Source organism: Hylobates moloch, unplaced genomic scaffold (assembly GCF_009828535.3).
Source record: "Hylobates moloch isolate HMO894 unplaced genomic scaffold, HMol_V3 SCAFFOLD_10, whole genome shotgun sequence".
Classification (NCBI taxonomy): domain Eukaryota; kingdom Metazoa; phylum Chordata; class Mammalia; order Primates; family Hylobatidae; genus Hylobates; species Hylobates moloch.
The window spans coordinates 42669954-42685367 of NW_026652285.1; the positions used below are offsets into that span (position 1 = coordinate 42669954).

Below are 15414 nucleotides of genomic sequence, written 5' to 3' on the forward strand. Positions count from 1 at the left end.
CATTTCCAAATCTATGCTTGGTTAGCAAAATCTCTCATCCAGAACTCCCCTTTGAATTTGAGATCCTATATCCAAGGGCCCACCTTCCATTCCTCCCTGCAGGTCTCACAGACACCTTAAAGTCAATGTCTTATCTGTTTCCCTTTCACGCTCCCAAACGAGTCATTGTTCATCTTCCATTCCTTATTTCAGTAACTGGAACTCCATCCCTCCAGAAGCACAAGACAGAACCTGGAAGTCATCCTTGATGCTTGTTATTTCCTCACCTCCCATACCCAACCTATCCCCAAGTCCTGATGGCTTTACCTGCTGAATATCTTTCCAGTCTGTCCATTTCTCTCCAGCCTTCTGCCAGCAACATTCCAAACCATCACCTCCCTCTTGAAGCTCTGTAATAGCTTCTTAGTGGCTATCACTTTCCATTTTGTAAAATGCATGTAAGTGTGTCTTCTCTTTTGCCCCTTTTCCAACCAAAGATCCTAGAAAAGCACAAATCTGATCATGTCTTTCCTTAATTTGAAATGCAAAAATGGCATCCCATTATTCTCAGAATAAAGAACAAATCCCTAAGGCAGCCTGGAGCTCCTGCCTGACCAGACCCTGGCTCAGTCTCCAGCCAGCTAACCCACACTGTCCGCTTCAGACACACCCTCTCCCTTCTGCCCAGAGTCACTTACACCCTAGAGTCACTCCCACTGGCCCCACAGGACCAGGTCTTCCTGCCACATGCTAGTACCCACACTCCTCCATGGCACTTATCGGTGGGTAATGACACGTGTGGTTTTGTGCAAGTGCCTGTCTCCTGTGCTTAACTCTAAAGCCCCCTGAGAAGAAGGGCTCCATGTGCTCTGCTCCCATCCACCCCCAGGGCCTTGCATGGGGCTGACACACAGTTGAAACAGTGCAAACACATGTGGAATGCACAGCACTCACATCACAGTGAGTAAGGCCCAACTCGGACAGGATCATCCTCTTGCCATACAAGAGTCAGTTTTTCAGGGCCTCAGAGGGTCTGGAGGAATAACTCATCTCTCCCCTTAACAAATCTCCCCAGGATGACGTCTGAGCTTAAAAGTGGGGGTAGGGTGGGGAAAGTATTCTGTTAATGTGATTTTTAAAGATAGTGACAGCTGGTTGGCATCCGTTAAACATCTGATTAATGGAATATATTAAAGTAATAATAAAGATTTTAACTGCTACAGCTTTAATCCAAACTGAGAGAATGTCTAAGAAATGAGAAAGCAGGAATGCTCTCTCCCACAGCCTCCTCCCCCATGAATAAACAGGAAGACGAGAGACAGAGTTACAGGCAGTGTGGTATACTGGTTGTATGAGCACACACTCTGGACTCTGGCTAGCTGCATTCAAATTCTGGCTCTGTCACCTACTGGCTGTGCTATCTTGAGCAAGTCACTTAACCTCTCTGCTTCAGTGTCCTCATCTGCAAAATGAGGATAACAACAGCATGCCTTATAGGGTTGTTGTGAGGATTAAATGAGTTAATGTAGGTTAAGTGCTTTGAGCAGTGTCTTATGCTGCTTATAGTAAGCAATACACAAACGTTTGCCCTGTTATTGTTACTTGGTGTTTTAAAGATGTTTAACAGCATTCCGCCTAAAAGTGTTATGTTCTGGTTAGAATGGAACTTAATGTTTAAAATGAAGATGTTAAAATTAAAATGTGTACTGTCTTGTTTTGTTACACTTGAAACTATTTTTAATGAAAATAGTCTGAATGCCTAACCTTGTTGAACTCAGATAAAACAAACAAAATATCTGTTAGTGAATGGTTGTTGGCTTCTTAACAGAGTGTGACAAAAACCTTCCTCAAATATGCATGAATAACCTGAATTCAGTATACCTGTTCAGTATCCAGTGAATTCATAGGCATATGTCTCATTTCCCTTTGATAGATAAAGTATCAAAATCACATTCAGTTAACTGAGCTGGACAATAAAATCAGAAGGAAATTAACAAAAATAAATCACTGCATTAAAACAGAGCATGTATACATACATCTATCCTTGAATTGTGAAGAATATATGTTAAGATTACACCAAACAGAAAGGTACTTATTATAAAAACAGTTGACTAAAATGTCTCCAACTAAACACATGCCCATCCCTATGACCAGTTTCACTCCTAAATATATACTCAAGAAATATGAAGACAGAAAGACATATATAACATTGTTCGTAGTAGTTTTGTTTATAATAGCCAAAAACTGAAAATAACCCAGATTTCTATCAAGAGGAGAATGGATAAACAAATTGTTTTATGTTTATACAACTGAATACCATATAGCAATGAGAATGAAATGTGTAATAACATGTATGTATCTTACAGATATTTTGTAAAGTCAAAGAATCTGGACCAAAAAAATTGTATATATGGTTCTCTTTATATGAAGTTTAAGAATCATCAAAAATGATCAATAATGACAGAAGCAGCAATGGTGGTTACCTCTGGGGAGCACAGGCACAGAATGGGAGGGAGTGTGAGAGGATCTCAGTGGGTGCTGGCAATGTTCTAGATCTTGATCTGGGTGGTGGTTACACAGGTTTATACATATGTAAAATTCATCAAGCTGTACACTTAAAGATTTATGTAGTTTATACACTTTACTGTATGTGTTTTACTTCTATTATAAAACAATCTTCCCGACTAGTAATTTAAATAATGACTGACTGTATTTTTTTTTTTTTCTTGAGACAGAGTTTCACTTTTGTTGCCCAGGCTAGAGTGTAACGGTGTGATCTCAGCTCACTGCAACCTCCGCCTCCCGGGTTCAAGCGATTCTCCTGCCTCAGCCTCCCAAGTAGCTGGGATTCCAGGCACCCACCACCATGCCCAGCTAATTTTTGTATTTTTAGTAGAGACGGGGTTTCGCCATGTTGGCCAGGCTGGTCTCAAACTCCTGACCTCAGGTGATCTGCCTGCCTGGGCCTCCCAAAGTGCTGGCATTACGGGCATGAGCCACCATGCCTGGCCTCTGACTGTACTTTAACAAAATTGACTGCCAATTGATTACTTTGTGTGTTGTTGAAGAGTTGGCAGAGTGTTCCATCCACATACACACCAAACCAAATATTAAGTCTCCCACAAAAGTCACATGTTGAAGCCCAAACCCCCAATATGACTGCATTTGAAGACAGGGCCTACAAAGAAGTAATTAAGGTTACATGAACTCATATGGATGGGGCCCTAATCCAACATGACTGGTGTTCTTTTTAGAAGAAGAGACACTAGGGATGCACACACAGAGGAGAGGCCATGTGAGGACACAGCAAGAGGGCAGCCACCTGCCAGCCAAAGAGAAAGGCTTCAGGAGAAACCAGACCTGCTAACACCTTGATCTTGGACTTCTAGCCACCAGAACTGTGAGAAAATAAACGTCTGTTGTTTAAGCCACCCAGTCTATGGTATTTGTTATGGCAGCCTCAACAGACTAATATACCAGGTAAAGAAAGCTCCAAAAGAAACTTCAGGAACTAGACACAGGCCCTATGGTTTTTATGGAACCCAGGTGTTGATATCTGACTCTTGCTGGGAGAAATCCAAGGGCTAGTCAGAGTTAGCAGCACAAAAATAGGGGTGCAGGGAGGGGGATATGTTAGGAGCAAAAGGCATGTCTACTGCCAACCGAGTAAGTGTGTGTGTGTTTCCTGTGGTCACAATGTGGCTCCACAGAAGCAGCCTGTCTAAGCTGGAGGAAGTGAAGTTTAAAATGAGACAACTTTCACTTAGCCACAAAGACAGTAAAAAAGGAATAAAAGAAGAAAGGATCTGCAAAACAACCAGAAAATAAGTAACCAAATGGCAGTAGTAAATCCTTACCTGTCAATAATAACCTTGAATATAAATTGATTAAATTCTCCAACTAAAAGACATAGAGTGGCTGAATGGATTTCAAAAACAAGACCCTGGCTGGGCGCAGTGGCTCATGCCTATAATCCCAGCACTTTGGGAGGCCAAGGCGGGCAGATCATAAGGTCAGGAGATAGAGACCATTCTGGCTAACACAGTGAAACCCTGTCTCTACTAAAAATACAAAAAATTAGCCGGGTGTGGTGGTGTGTGCCTGTAGTCCTAGCTACTTGGGAGGCTGAGAGAGGATAATTGCTAGAACCTGGGAGGTGAAGGTTGCAGTGAGCCAAGATTGCACCGCTGCACTCCAGCCTGGGCGACAGAGTGAGACTCCGTCTCAGGAAAACAAAAACAAGCAAACAAACAAACAAAACAAGACTCTATGTGTTGGCTACAAGAAACTCACTTCACCTATAAAGACATGAATAGACTGAAAGTGAAGGAATGGAAAAATATATTCCATGCAAATGGAAACTAAAAAAGAGCAGGAGTAGTTATACCTATGTTAGAGAAAGTAAACTATTTTAAAGTTAAGAATGGTTTAAAGACAAAAAAAGGCCATTATATAATGACAAAGTGGCCAATACAGCAAGAGGATATAACAATTCTAAATATATATGCACTCAACACCAGGGCACCCAAATATATAAAGCAAATATTCATAGACCTAAAGGGAGAGGTTGACTACAGTACAATAATAGCAGAAGAGTTCAACACCCCCACTTTCAAAAATGAACAGATCATCCAGACAGAAAATCAACAGAGAAACATCAGAGTTAAGCTGCACTCTAGGCCAAATGGATCTAACATTTACAGAACATTCCATCCAACAGCTACAGAATACACATTTTCCTCAATACCACATGGAGTATTTTCCAGGATAGACCACATGTTAAGTCACAAAACAAGTCTTAAATTTAAAAAATCAGTCATATCAGTAATCTTTTCTGATCACAGTGGAATAAAACTAGAAATCAATAACAGAAAGAACCTTGGAAAGTATGCAAAATCATGGAAATTAAACAACATGCTCCTGAACAATAAATGGATCAATGAAGAAATGTAAATAGAAACTTAAAAATTCCTTGAGACAAATGAAAATGAAAATAGAACATACCAAAACCTATGGGATACAGCAAAAGCAGTTCTAAGAGGGAAGTTTAGACCAGGTGTGGTGGCTCACACCTGTAATCCCAGCACTTTGGGAGGCCAAGGCGGGCGGATCACCTGAGGTCAGGAGTTTGAGACCAGCCTGACCAACATGGAGAAACCCTGTCTCTAGTAAAAGCCGGGCGTGGTGGTGCATACCTGCATGCCTGTAATCCCGGCTACATGGGAAGCTGAGGCAGGAGAAATGCTGGAATCTGGGAAGTGGAGGTTGCGGTGAGCTGAGATCACGCCATTGCACTCCAGCCTGGGCAACGAGAGCAAAACTCCATCTCAAACAAACAAACCAAAAAAAAAAAAAAAAAAAGAGGGAAGTTTATAGTAATAAATGCCTATATCAAAAAAGTAGAAAGATCTCAAATAAGCAAGCCACCTCAAGGAACTAGAAAAATAAGAACTAAACCCAAAATTGGTAGAAGAAAAGAAATAACAAATATCCGAGCAGAAATAAACAAATCCTTAGCTAGACTTACTAAGAAAGAGAGAGATCAGGTGTGGTGGCTCATTCCTGTAATCCCAGCACTTTGGAAGGCTGAGGTGGGAGGATCGCTTGAGACCAGGAGTTCAAAGTTGCAGGGAGCTAGTATCACTCCAGGAATACTCCAGTTAGGAGCACTCCAGCCCTGGTGACAGAGCAAGACCCTGTCTCAAAAGAAAGCAAAGAAAGAAAAGAAAAGAATAGAAAACCTGAATGGACCAATAATAAGTAATGAGATCGAAGGAGTAATAAAATGTCCCCCATCAAGGAAAAGCCCAGGAACTGATGGCTCCACCACTAAATTCTACAAAACATTTAAAGAAGAACTAATACCAATTCTTCAAAAACTATTCCAAAACATTGAAGAGAAGGGAATACTTCCAAAATCCTTCTACAAGGCCAGTATTACCTTAATACTAAAACCACACAAGGATACAACGACCAAAAAGAAAACTACAGGCCAATATTCCTAATGAATATAGATGCAATAATCTTCAACCGAACACTAGTAAACCAAATCCAAAAACACATTAAAAAGTTCATTCGCCAAGATCAAGTGGGATTCATCCCAGGGGTGAACAGATGGTTCAATGTAGGCAAATCAATTAACATGATACATCACATTAACAGAATCAAGGATGAAAACCATATGATCATTTTAATAGATACAGGAGAGGTATTTGATAAAATGTAACATCCTTGATGACAAAAATGATCAACAAATTAGGTACAGAAGGAACATACTTCAACACAACATGATGAAGGCCACGTATGACAAACCCACAGCTAACATCATGCTGAATGGGAAAATGTTTAAAGCTTCTCCTCTAAGATCTGGAAAAATACAAGAATGTCCATTTTCACCACTCTTATTCAACATCATGCTGGAAGTCCTAGCCAGAGCAATTAGTCAAAGAAATAAAGTGCATCCACATTGAGAAGGAAGAAGTCATACTGCCCCTATTGGCAGATATGAATATATATACACTATATATATACATATAGTATATATGTATATTGTATATTGAGTATATACATATAGTGTATATATATGTATATTCTCAAAGATTCCCCCAAAAAACTATTAGAATGAGTAAGTAAATAAATTCAGGAAAGTTGCAGTATACAAAATCAACATGGAAAATTAGTAGCATTTCTGTATGCCAATAACAAACTATTTGAAAAAGAAATCAAGAAAGCAAATCCATTTACAATAGCTACAAAATAATAAATTACCTAGGTCTAAATTTTAGCAAGGATGTAAAAGATCTCTACAATGAAAACTATAAAACACTGATGAAAGAAATAGAAGACACAAATGAATGAAAAGATATCTCATGTTCATAAATTGGAAGAATTAATATCACTAAAATGACTATATCTACAGATCCAACACAATCCCTATAGAAACACCCATGTCATTCTTCACAGAAATAGAAAAACAATCCTAAAATTCATATGGAACCACAAAAGACTCCAAGTAACCAAAGCAATCTTGAGAAAAAGAACTAAGCTAGAACAAAATTACAGTTAGACAGGAAGAATAAGTTCTGTTACATAGTAGGGTGATTACAGCTAATAGCAAGGTATTATATATTTTAAGATGAGTAGGAAAGAGGATGTTGAAAGTTATCGCCACAAAGAAATCATAAAAGTTTGAGTGACTGACATGCTAACTACTCTGATTTGATGATTATACAATGTGCACATGTATTAAAACCTCACACTGTATCCCCAAAATGTACAATTTTTATGTGACAATCTTAACAAAATTAATAAAAATAACACAACTTTAACACTACTACACACTTAGCAGAATGCCTCAAGCTAAACAAATGGTAGGAAACCAGGTGCTATCACCAACGTGGAACCAACCATGATTCTCATAAACTGCTGTTGGGAGTATAAATTGGACAAAGTAGTCCCCACTTTGGAAAACTGGCAATATCTCTAAAGCTAAATGTACACCTATTCTATGACCCTGCAATTCCATTCCTGAGTATATACCCTACAGAAATCAGTGTATATGTAAACCAAAATAAACATATAATAATATTCACAGTAAAACAACCCTAATGTCCTTCAACAAAAGAATTGATAAACTCAGTATATTCACACAATGGATTAAACAGCAAAAAAGAATGAATCATGAATTAATCTCTAAAATATTAAACAAGAAGTCAGATGCAAAAGGCTACATACTATGATTCCACGTAGATGAAGTGAAGAACAGGCAAAACTGCTCTATGGTGACAGCGGTCAGAGTAGTGGTTACCTTTCTGAAAGTGGTTGATAGTGACTGAGAAGGCACATGAGGGAGCCTCCCAGGGGCCAGAAAATGTTCTATGTCTTGATTCAAGTGCTAGTTATATAGGTTTTCAGATATGTGAAAATTTAGCAAGCTCTACACTTGATATTTCTGTTTCTTCACTATTCAAGTTACATCGCAATTTAAAAACATCAAATATTAGATGAGAATTTCAGTTATTTATTATTACACTGGATGTATTATGTGACTAGTAGTCAAACTTTTCACCACTTAAGAATAACTGGGAGATCTAAGAGACCTGCCTAAAATTTTATTCCCATGGGGAAGAGAAGACAAGTCTGTTAAGTGGGTAGAAAGAAGCTGTAAGAGAAGAACTAGAGATGATGGCTATTTGCATCCCATTGAGTCCAGCCCATTCAATAAACTTGTTACATATAGAAGGCAGTGGATTTTGTTTGAGATTCCTTGAACAACAAATAGTGTTTTCTGAGCCTGCCAGTTATTACTTAGGTTTCTGTTTACTATTCAGTTCCAAAGATTAACTCTGATGTGATGACATGGGAACCATGGTTCACACTGACATCAGCAGTTTATTGACCTGTGTCTAGCGTTAATATCCAAAAACATTGCGAAAGACAGAAGTCCCCCTGCTTAGCCCAATGACATCAACATTAGCCACTGGCTGACGTTATCCAACTAATGATTACAACAGACTATAACTATTCATTTGGCTAACATAGCACTTTGCTAGATAATACTTAGATTGGCTAATTACCAACTATTAAACCTATTTTTATGAAGTTATAGGAATATAGATACTTACATATATATGCATATGTGTGTATACATATATATTTAAACATTTTACTACTTTAGTTTTACATTAGATTCTACTCTAGCTTTTATTTTGGGTGACTCCTGGTTTAAGGTGACAAATTTACCACCTTAATACCATCAATTATATATTTTTAATCTTTTCCTCTTAAACAGTATAAAGGTATACATCAGGTATAAATCCACAGAGAATGGAAGAGAGAATATTCACAAACAAAAGATTCCAACACATTTTTCTTTGAGATGACTGAACTGTAGAACCCCAGGGATGCAGGCCTACCGAAGGATGGGGTGGAGAAGGCTCTGGAAAAAGGAGTTTCACCGATCCAGAACAGCTGGATCCCCAGCCCTCTGCTCCACACCACACACACGTATCACTAGGAGCCAGCAGCTACTTCTCAGGAAAAAGAGTGGCATGCGGAGATTCCCAGTGGAACAACCTAATAGCTTCCTTGGTTACCCTATAGAGAGGCCTGCTGATGGACAATGTTGTCCTACTCAAGTCCTTCCTTCCTTCCTTTCTTTCTTTCTTTCTTTCTTTCTTTCTTTCTTTCTTTCTTTCTTTCTTTCTTTCTTTCTTCTTTCTTTCTTTCTTTCTTTCTCTCTTTCTTTCTCTTTCTCTCTCTTTCCTTTCTTTCTCTCTCTCTCTCTCTTTCTCTCCCTTTCCTTTTTGAGACAGAGACTTGCTTTGTCACCCAGGCTGCCACGATCTTGGCTCACTGCAACCTCCACCTCCTAGGTTCAAGCAATTCTCCTACCTCAGCCTCCTGAGTAGCTGGGATTACAGGCGTCCACCACCACGCCCAGCTAATTTTTGTACTTTTTTTTTTTTTTTTTTTAGTTAAGACGGGGTTTCACCATGTTGGCCAAGTTGGTCTCAAACTCCTGACCTCTGGTGATCCACCCGCCTTGGCCTCCTAAAATGTTAGGATTACAGGCGTGAGCCACTGCACCTGTCAAGTCCCCACTTTCAATGTGCTTTCCCACCCAACAGCCAGCACCTATGGCTCTTTTTGGGAGGGCTGCACTTGCTTCACCCTTTCATGTCAAGAGCCAGAAATACCTGAGAATTTAGGTCCCCACCCAACAGACTCCCTCTCTTAACTGAAGACTGACAGGTATGGAGTATGAAACACCAACCCCATAGATTCAGGCGGGGACAACTCTGAGGCTGACTTAGACTCCAGAGCTCCCTCACCTTACACAGGATCAGGCTGAAGCCACTCTTTGCAGTATTTTGTTTGAATGAGAGCACACCCTTACTTGACTTCTTCCCCTTCCCTTCCCAGTTTTTCCTGGGAGCATCTCCTTAATAGAGCAGCACACATACACACAAACTCTCTTCTTGGTGTCTGCTTCTGAGGATTCTGACCTAAGACATCTGCAAAGCACACCAACTTATACAGACCTTCTGGCCAGCTTCAGTGTCACAGTCCTACATATGAAAAGACAATCAATGATAAGCAGACTGTGCTAAAAACCTCCAGCAGGGAAGGGAGTGATCAACATAAACAACAAGATGTAAACACTGTAATTCCCCAAGTGGGAGAAGCAGGAGATGTGATAGGAGAGGGAAAAATCAAACTCAGAAAGATTAAAAGATTCACTGTACAGATATCATAATAAATGACACCTGAATCATCCACCTTCACATGCACATTCTCTCTACTTCATCAAGGGGAGCCTCATTCCACATAAGAAGCTGCAGACGGGTGGATAATTGCCTACCCATCACCATGCAGTCCTATCTAAGCTTGCCCTCCCCCCATCACCCCATCGCCTCTGCATCCATCCACTAAAAGTAATTTTGAAAAGAGTCTTTGCACTGCCAGTAAGTACCATGTCGTGTTTCACAGGGAGCAGCTTAGACATAATAGCAAACAAAATCCTGAGCCTCTCATCCTCCACTCTTCCCCAAGCAGGTTTCAAATACCTCACATGACTTAAATGTATAATAATATGCACTTTTAACACTGGCTTAAAATTCTGTCTTTAGGACTAGACATCATCTACCATAGCAGTAACAATTTATGCCAAGTCAAAGTATACTTTATAATTTATTTTACATGTGTCATGGATCTCTCTTCCAGGTTATGGAAAATTAATATATTTTGGCAGGCTAAAATACTTAAGCACTTAACTGAAAGCTGACTTAATTGTTCCTTTCCTTAACAAATTTTAATAAGGAGTAGACACTGTTAGTGATTTTGGTCCCAAGCTTCTAATAAATTTATTTCTTCCCACCCTTTAACTACATACCTACGTGCACACACATATACACAATCCTTATTATAGAGTAACAGATTGATCATGGACTATGTGGAATAACACACATACACCCCTGCCATAATTCCAGCATCCAGTTTCTGTCCATTTTGAGAAGAAAGATGCCAATTTATATATTTTATAATAATTCCACTTCCAAGTCTATACTTATTAAGAAGAAAAACAGGAGGTATGTTCAAGGCTTTGCTCTTAGAGAGATGTGCACGATTCCTCAATACATGGTGGGGAAAGACAAAGTACATTCTATGAGGTCCTCTTTATTTATAGTCAAATGCATGGAGTTCTGACCCCCATGTTAAATTTTGGGGAAAGCACATCACCAAGGGCTGCTGGCAGCTGAAGCATGAAACACTTCAGCCGGTTCAGAGTTCCCTATAGTGACAGGATACCCAAGGGAGCAAACCTAAACATCTGGCCACTTTAGTTATCCTCTAACAAGCACTTTTCATGCTGAAATCTTGGTTTTGTTTGTCTGTTTGCTTTTCCTCTCTGTCCTCCCTGACATTCTTTTCCTTTTATGGATAATAGCAGAGGGGGGAAATACTTTAAGGCAAGAATCTCAAAGCCTTATATTTAATCACAAAATCTTAATCATTCCCAAAGGTTTACTAGAGAATAGGCGGAATTTCCTTTAAAGATGAAAAAACAGGACACATACAAAAGCAACAGATTTTTAATCCTGATTTATTCAATAAATATTTCTTGGGCATATAGAATATACATGTGGTGGGCATTCTATACATATGCTATTATCTTTCTCAGTGTTAAGGGAAATGAAAAAATGAGTGTGTGGGTGGGTGCATATTTTGAAAGGACAAGAGAGATGGAAAAGATGAGCATGAGCTGCTGGAATCCAGAGTGGTACAAAGCACTGTGAGAGTTTAGATCAGGGGTCAGCAAACTGAGGTCCATGGGACGAATCCATCCCACTGCCTGTTTTTGTACTGCCTAGGAGCTGAGAATGGTTTTTATGTTTTTAGATGGTTGAAAAAAAGTTAAATGAGAAATCAACATTTTGTGAAGCAAAAATGATATAAAATTTGAATTTCAGCATCCATAAACAAACTTTGATTGAAATACGGTCACACTAATTGGTTTACATATTGTGTACAGTTGCTTTTGAGTGGAGGAGTCGTGGCAGAGACCATATGGCCCACAAAACCTATTTACTACTAGCCCTAAACAGATAAAGTTTGTCAACTTCTGGTTTAGAGGAAAGAGACACTAGCGATTAGAACTAGGTAGGGAGTCACTTTCATTCAATGTCATGATGAAGGAAGTGAGACATCTACCTTACTTTTCTGTAGCCTTTCATATTTCATTTGACCCCAGTGGCCCCGTGCAGGAAGAGATGGGAAGGGCAGGTTTCATCATTTCCCCTTTTGTAGCTGGAGAAGCTGAGGCTCAGACCAACCTGGAGACTTGTTCACTGTTGATGGCTAATTATGGCAGCACTATATTCCAACACATTCTGAGTCCTTGCCACCCCACAGGGCCAAGAATGGAGAGATGTCAGTGCAACAGTGCTATGGTTTGAATGTGGTTCATCCCACCAAAATTCATGTTGACATTTAATCCCCAATGTGGCAGTATTGGGAGGTGCATGGGTCATGGGGGGTGAATCTCTCATGAATAGATGAATGTCCTCCTGCAGTGATGAGTGAGTTCTCACTCTTGCAAGAATGGAATAGTTCCCTAGACAGCGGATCGTTAAAAAGAATCTGGCTTCCTTGGTTTTTCTCTCTTGTTTCCTCTTTCACCATGTTATCTCTTTGCACACACTCACTCTCTTTCCACTTTCCACTATGAGTGGAAGCAGCATGAGGCCCTCAACAGATACAGCTGCCTAGTCTTAAACTCTCCAGCCACCAGAATTGTGAGCCAAATAAACTTCTTTTCTTTGTAAGTTACCCAGCCTCAGGTACTCTGTTATAGCAACACTGAATGGACTAAGACAAACAGTAACACACACACACACACACACACACACACACACACACACACACACATCCCAAGTAGGATGAAGGCATCATAAACAAGAGAGTCAAGATGGGGCAGTGGGGATGGGAAGCTACTGCTGGGCCCAGAGGACAGAAAAGACTCCAGGACCAGCAACTGTCTGGGCCCATTCCTATGCCTAGACCTGAGGCAAATCCCCTTTGTCCTGTTTTGTAGCCACTGAGGAACCTCTGAGAGCCTCAAAGTCCTATCTGCAATATAAGTTCTCTCCTGATGTGGTTATGAAGAGTAAATTAGGTCATTATGAGAAGTAAATGAGTTAGCTGTGTACAGTACTTAGCACAATGCCTGACACTTTGTAACTTGTTTTTAGTCACTGGATGGGGAATCTGCTGAGCTTTTAAAAAAGGAATTTATGTGTACTTTAGATAGCTAGCCTGCCATAAAGAATACAATCATACCTGAACATAAGATTAGGTTAGGCTTTCATATGACCTAATACTATGGAAACAGTTCATCTGTAGAACAAATTCTGGCTCCTTTAGGACAGAACTCTTCCAGGTACTAGCTCAGGGAAAAATGATTCTTATATTTTCAAGGTATTTGGAAAGGAAGTGGGCGTAGAAACTATTTTCACATCTGGGAAGAAATATATTAGGTTAAAATTTAGAATTAATTAATTTAACTAAACGTCCAGAACTCTAGAGGCTAAGAGACAGCAGCTAGGAAGAGGGGCAGGAAGAGTGAAGGACAGGAAAGAACTGTGAGGAACTAGCTCAGCAAGGAGGTTGTGGCCGAGTGACTTGACATGGTCCCCACAACCCAAGAAAGCCACAGATCTAAGAACAAATCTATTCTTCTTACTCCACTTTCCTTTTTCCACACTAATACAATTTCTTCTTTTGGAAATAAAATGTCTACTCAAAAATAAAGTTTCTCTCTGTGATTACTGCATCATTTGTCCCTACCACCAAATATTCAAATATGCTAACAATTCAAAAAAATGAAAAAAAAAACTTCTGACATGAAATTATTTCATACTATAAGAAAATAAGCACTCTTCTGATACATGTAATACAATAGAACAGTGTTTTCTAAACTGCATATTAGGGTTCACTAATGCAGAGATTAGGTCAGTGGGTTGGCAAACATACAGAACAGAATAGGATAGAAAGCATCAGAGTGGATTACACATAATAAAGGACAAGTATTGTTGAGTGAAACTTGTTTCAGTGATGTATGTGTGTGTGTGTATGTGTGTTTACACACATTCATCTATGTTGCTAGCCTATCATCTAAATTGTGTTCTTACCAGGAATCATGGCCAAAAGTGTGTAAAAGCCACTGTAATACAATGTAACCCACTTTAGTAAAGTCCAGTATAAAAGTCCAAATTCACTGAATAGCCAATGTAGGGGGTAATTATTCTTGTTAAGTGGAATTTCCTTAAATGACTCTAAGCTCATCCTCTGCTTTTAAAATATGCTACAATTTACAAGAAAAAGGAATTTATGCATACTTTGGCAATTATCCTTCTTTAAAATAAAGTGTGCCTGTTAATAAATACAGAATTGATCTTGAGATACAAAATTTATCAACAGTCAGAAACATAACGATTACATTATTTGGAATGGTGGCCAATTAATTCCTTTAGGAAATAAATCATTGCGTATTTGCTGTATTTTTCACATGAATTGTATGCTAATTAATCCACATGGAACAGAAGAGGAGGCTGAAAAGGAAACTTAGTGGGCAGGGATTGGTTTTGCCACCATACCTTGACAACCTCCTGTGATCACTTTACATATACAAAAAGATGAGATTCTGTCCTCCAAAATATGTATTTCAGAAAAGAGAAAGTTGCCTTATGTATAAATGCTTACAAAGTCTCCCATATTGTGGGGTATTCTCTTAATTGCCTTCTTCTGCATGCCAAAAACCCTGTTACCTCCAAGATAACAGAAATTGAAAGCCATGTAATTCACTAATGATGGCAACTGATTTTAAAGAGAGAAACCATGTCAAAAACATATTACCTGGTAAGACTGCAGATTTCATGAAAATGAGGTGTGTGTTTCAGAGGTTACTTAAGAACTATTTGGAGAAGATAGCCGGAAATAAACTCAATCAACACAAGATAGGGATACTTCTGAAGGCTATGCGATTGAAATAAGATAAATGACTGAATGAATACAGAGTAAAGGAGGCCATGATTTTAACACCAATTTAAGTAAATATTCCTGGGGAGGAGCTTTACAATTGCTTGTCTTGGATGTCTTTACACAAGACATACAGAAGTGCTGGGTTGCAGAGATCATAAATATACTCCTTTAGGAAAAAAAGATAAAACAAACGTTCTTACGTTAATTGAATGAGCACACAGGGTTTGGAATAAAGTTTCTGGTGGTAGCATCATACAGAAACTCAAGAAGTACTATATCTCAAAAAAGTTAGATAGAAACGAACATGACAAAAGTGACCTAATCATGACAAAGATTCTAAAGTCAAAAAAGTATGTGAAGTATTTGAATAAATGATTTCATAAAATGTGAGAA

General features: G+C 39.1%; 1 protein-coding gene across 4 annotated transcripts in view; it reads right to left on the reverse strand.

The window, feature by feature from the left end:
• APBA1 (amyloid beta precursor protein binding family A member 1) overlaps positions 1-15414 on the reverse strand; it is a 247906-nt gene that overhangs the window by 224170 nt on the left and 8322 nt on the right. The window contains exon 1 of one of the 4 annotated variants that reach the window (XM_058444842.1): positions 5507-6454. The exons of the other annotated variants lie outside the window; for them this stretch is intronic. The gene's annotated coding sequence lies outside the window, so the exon portion shown is untranslated. Of the gene's footprint in view, positions 1-5506; positions 6455-15414 lie in introns of those variants that run through there. 4 annotated transcript variants of the gene reach the window in all.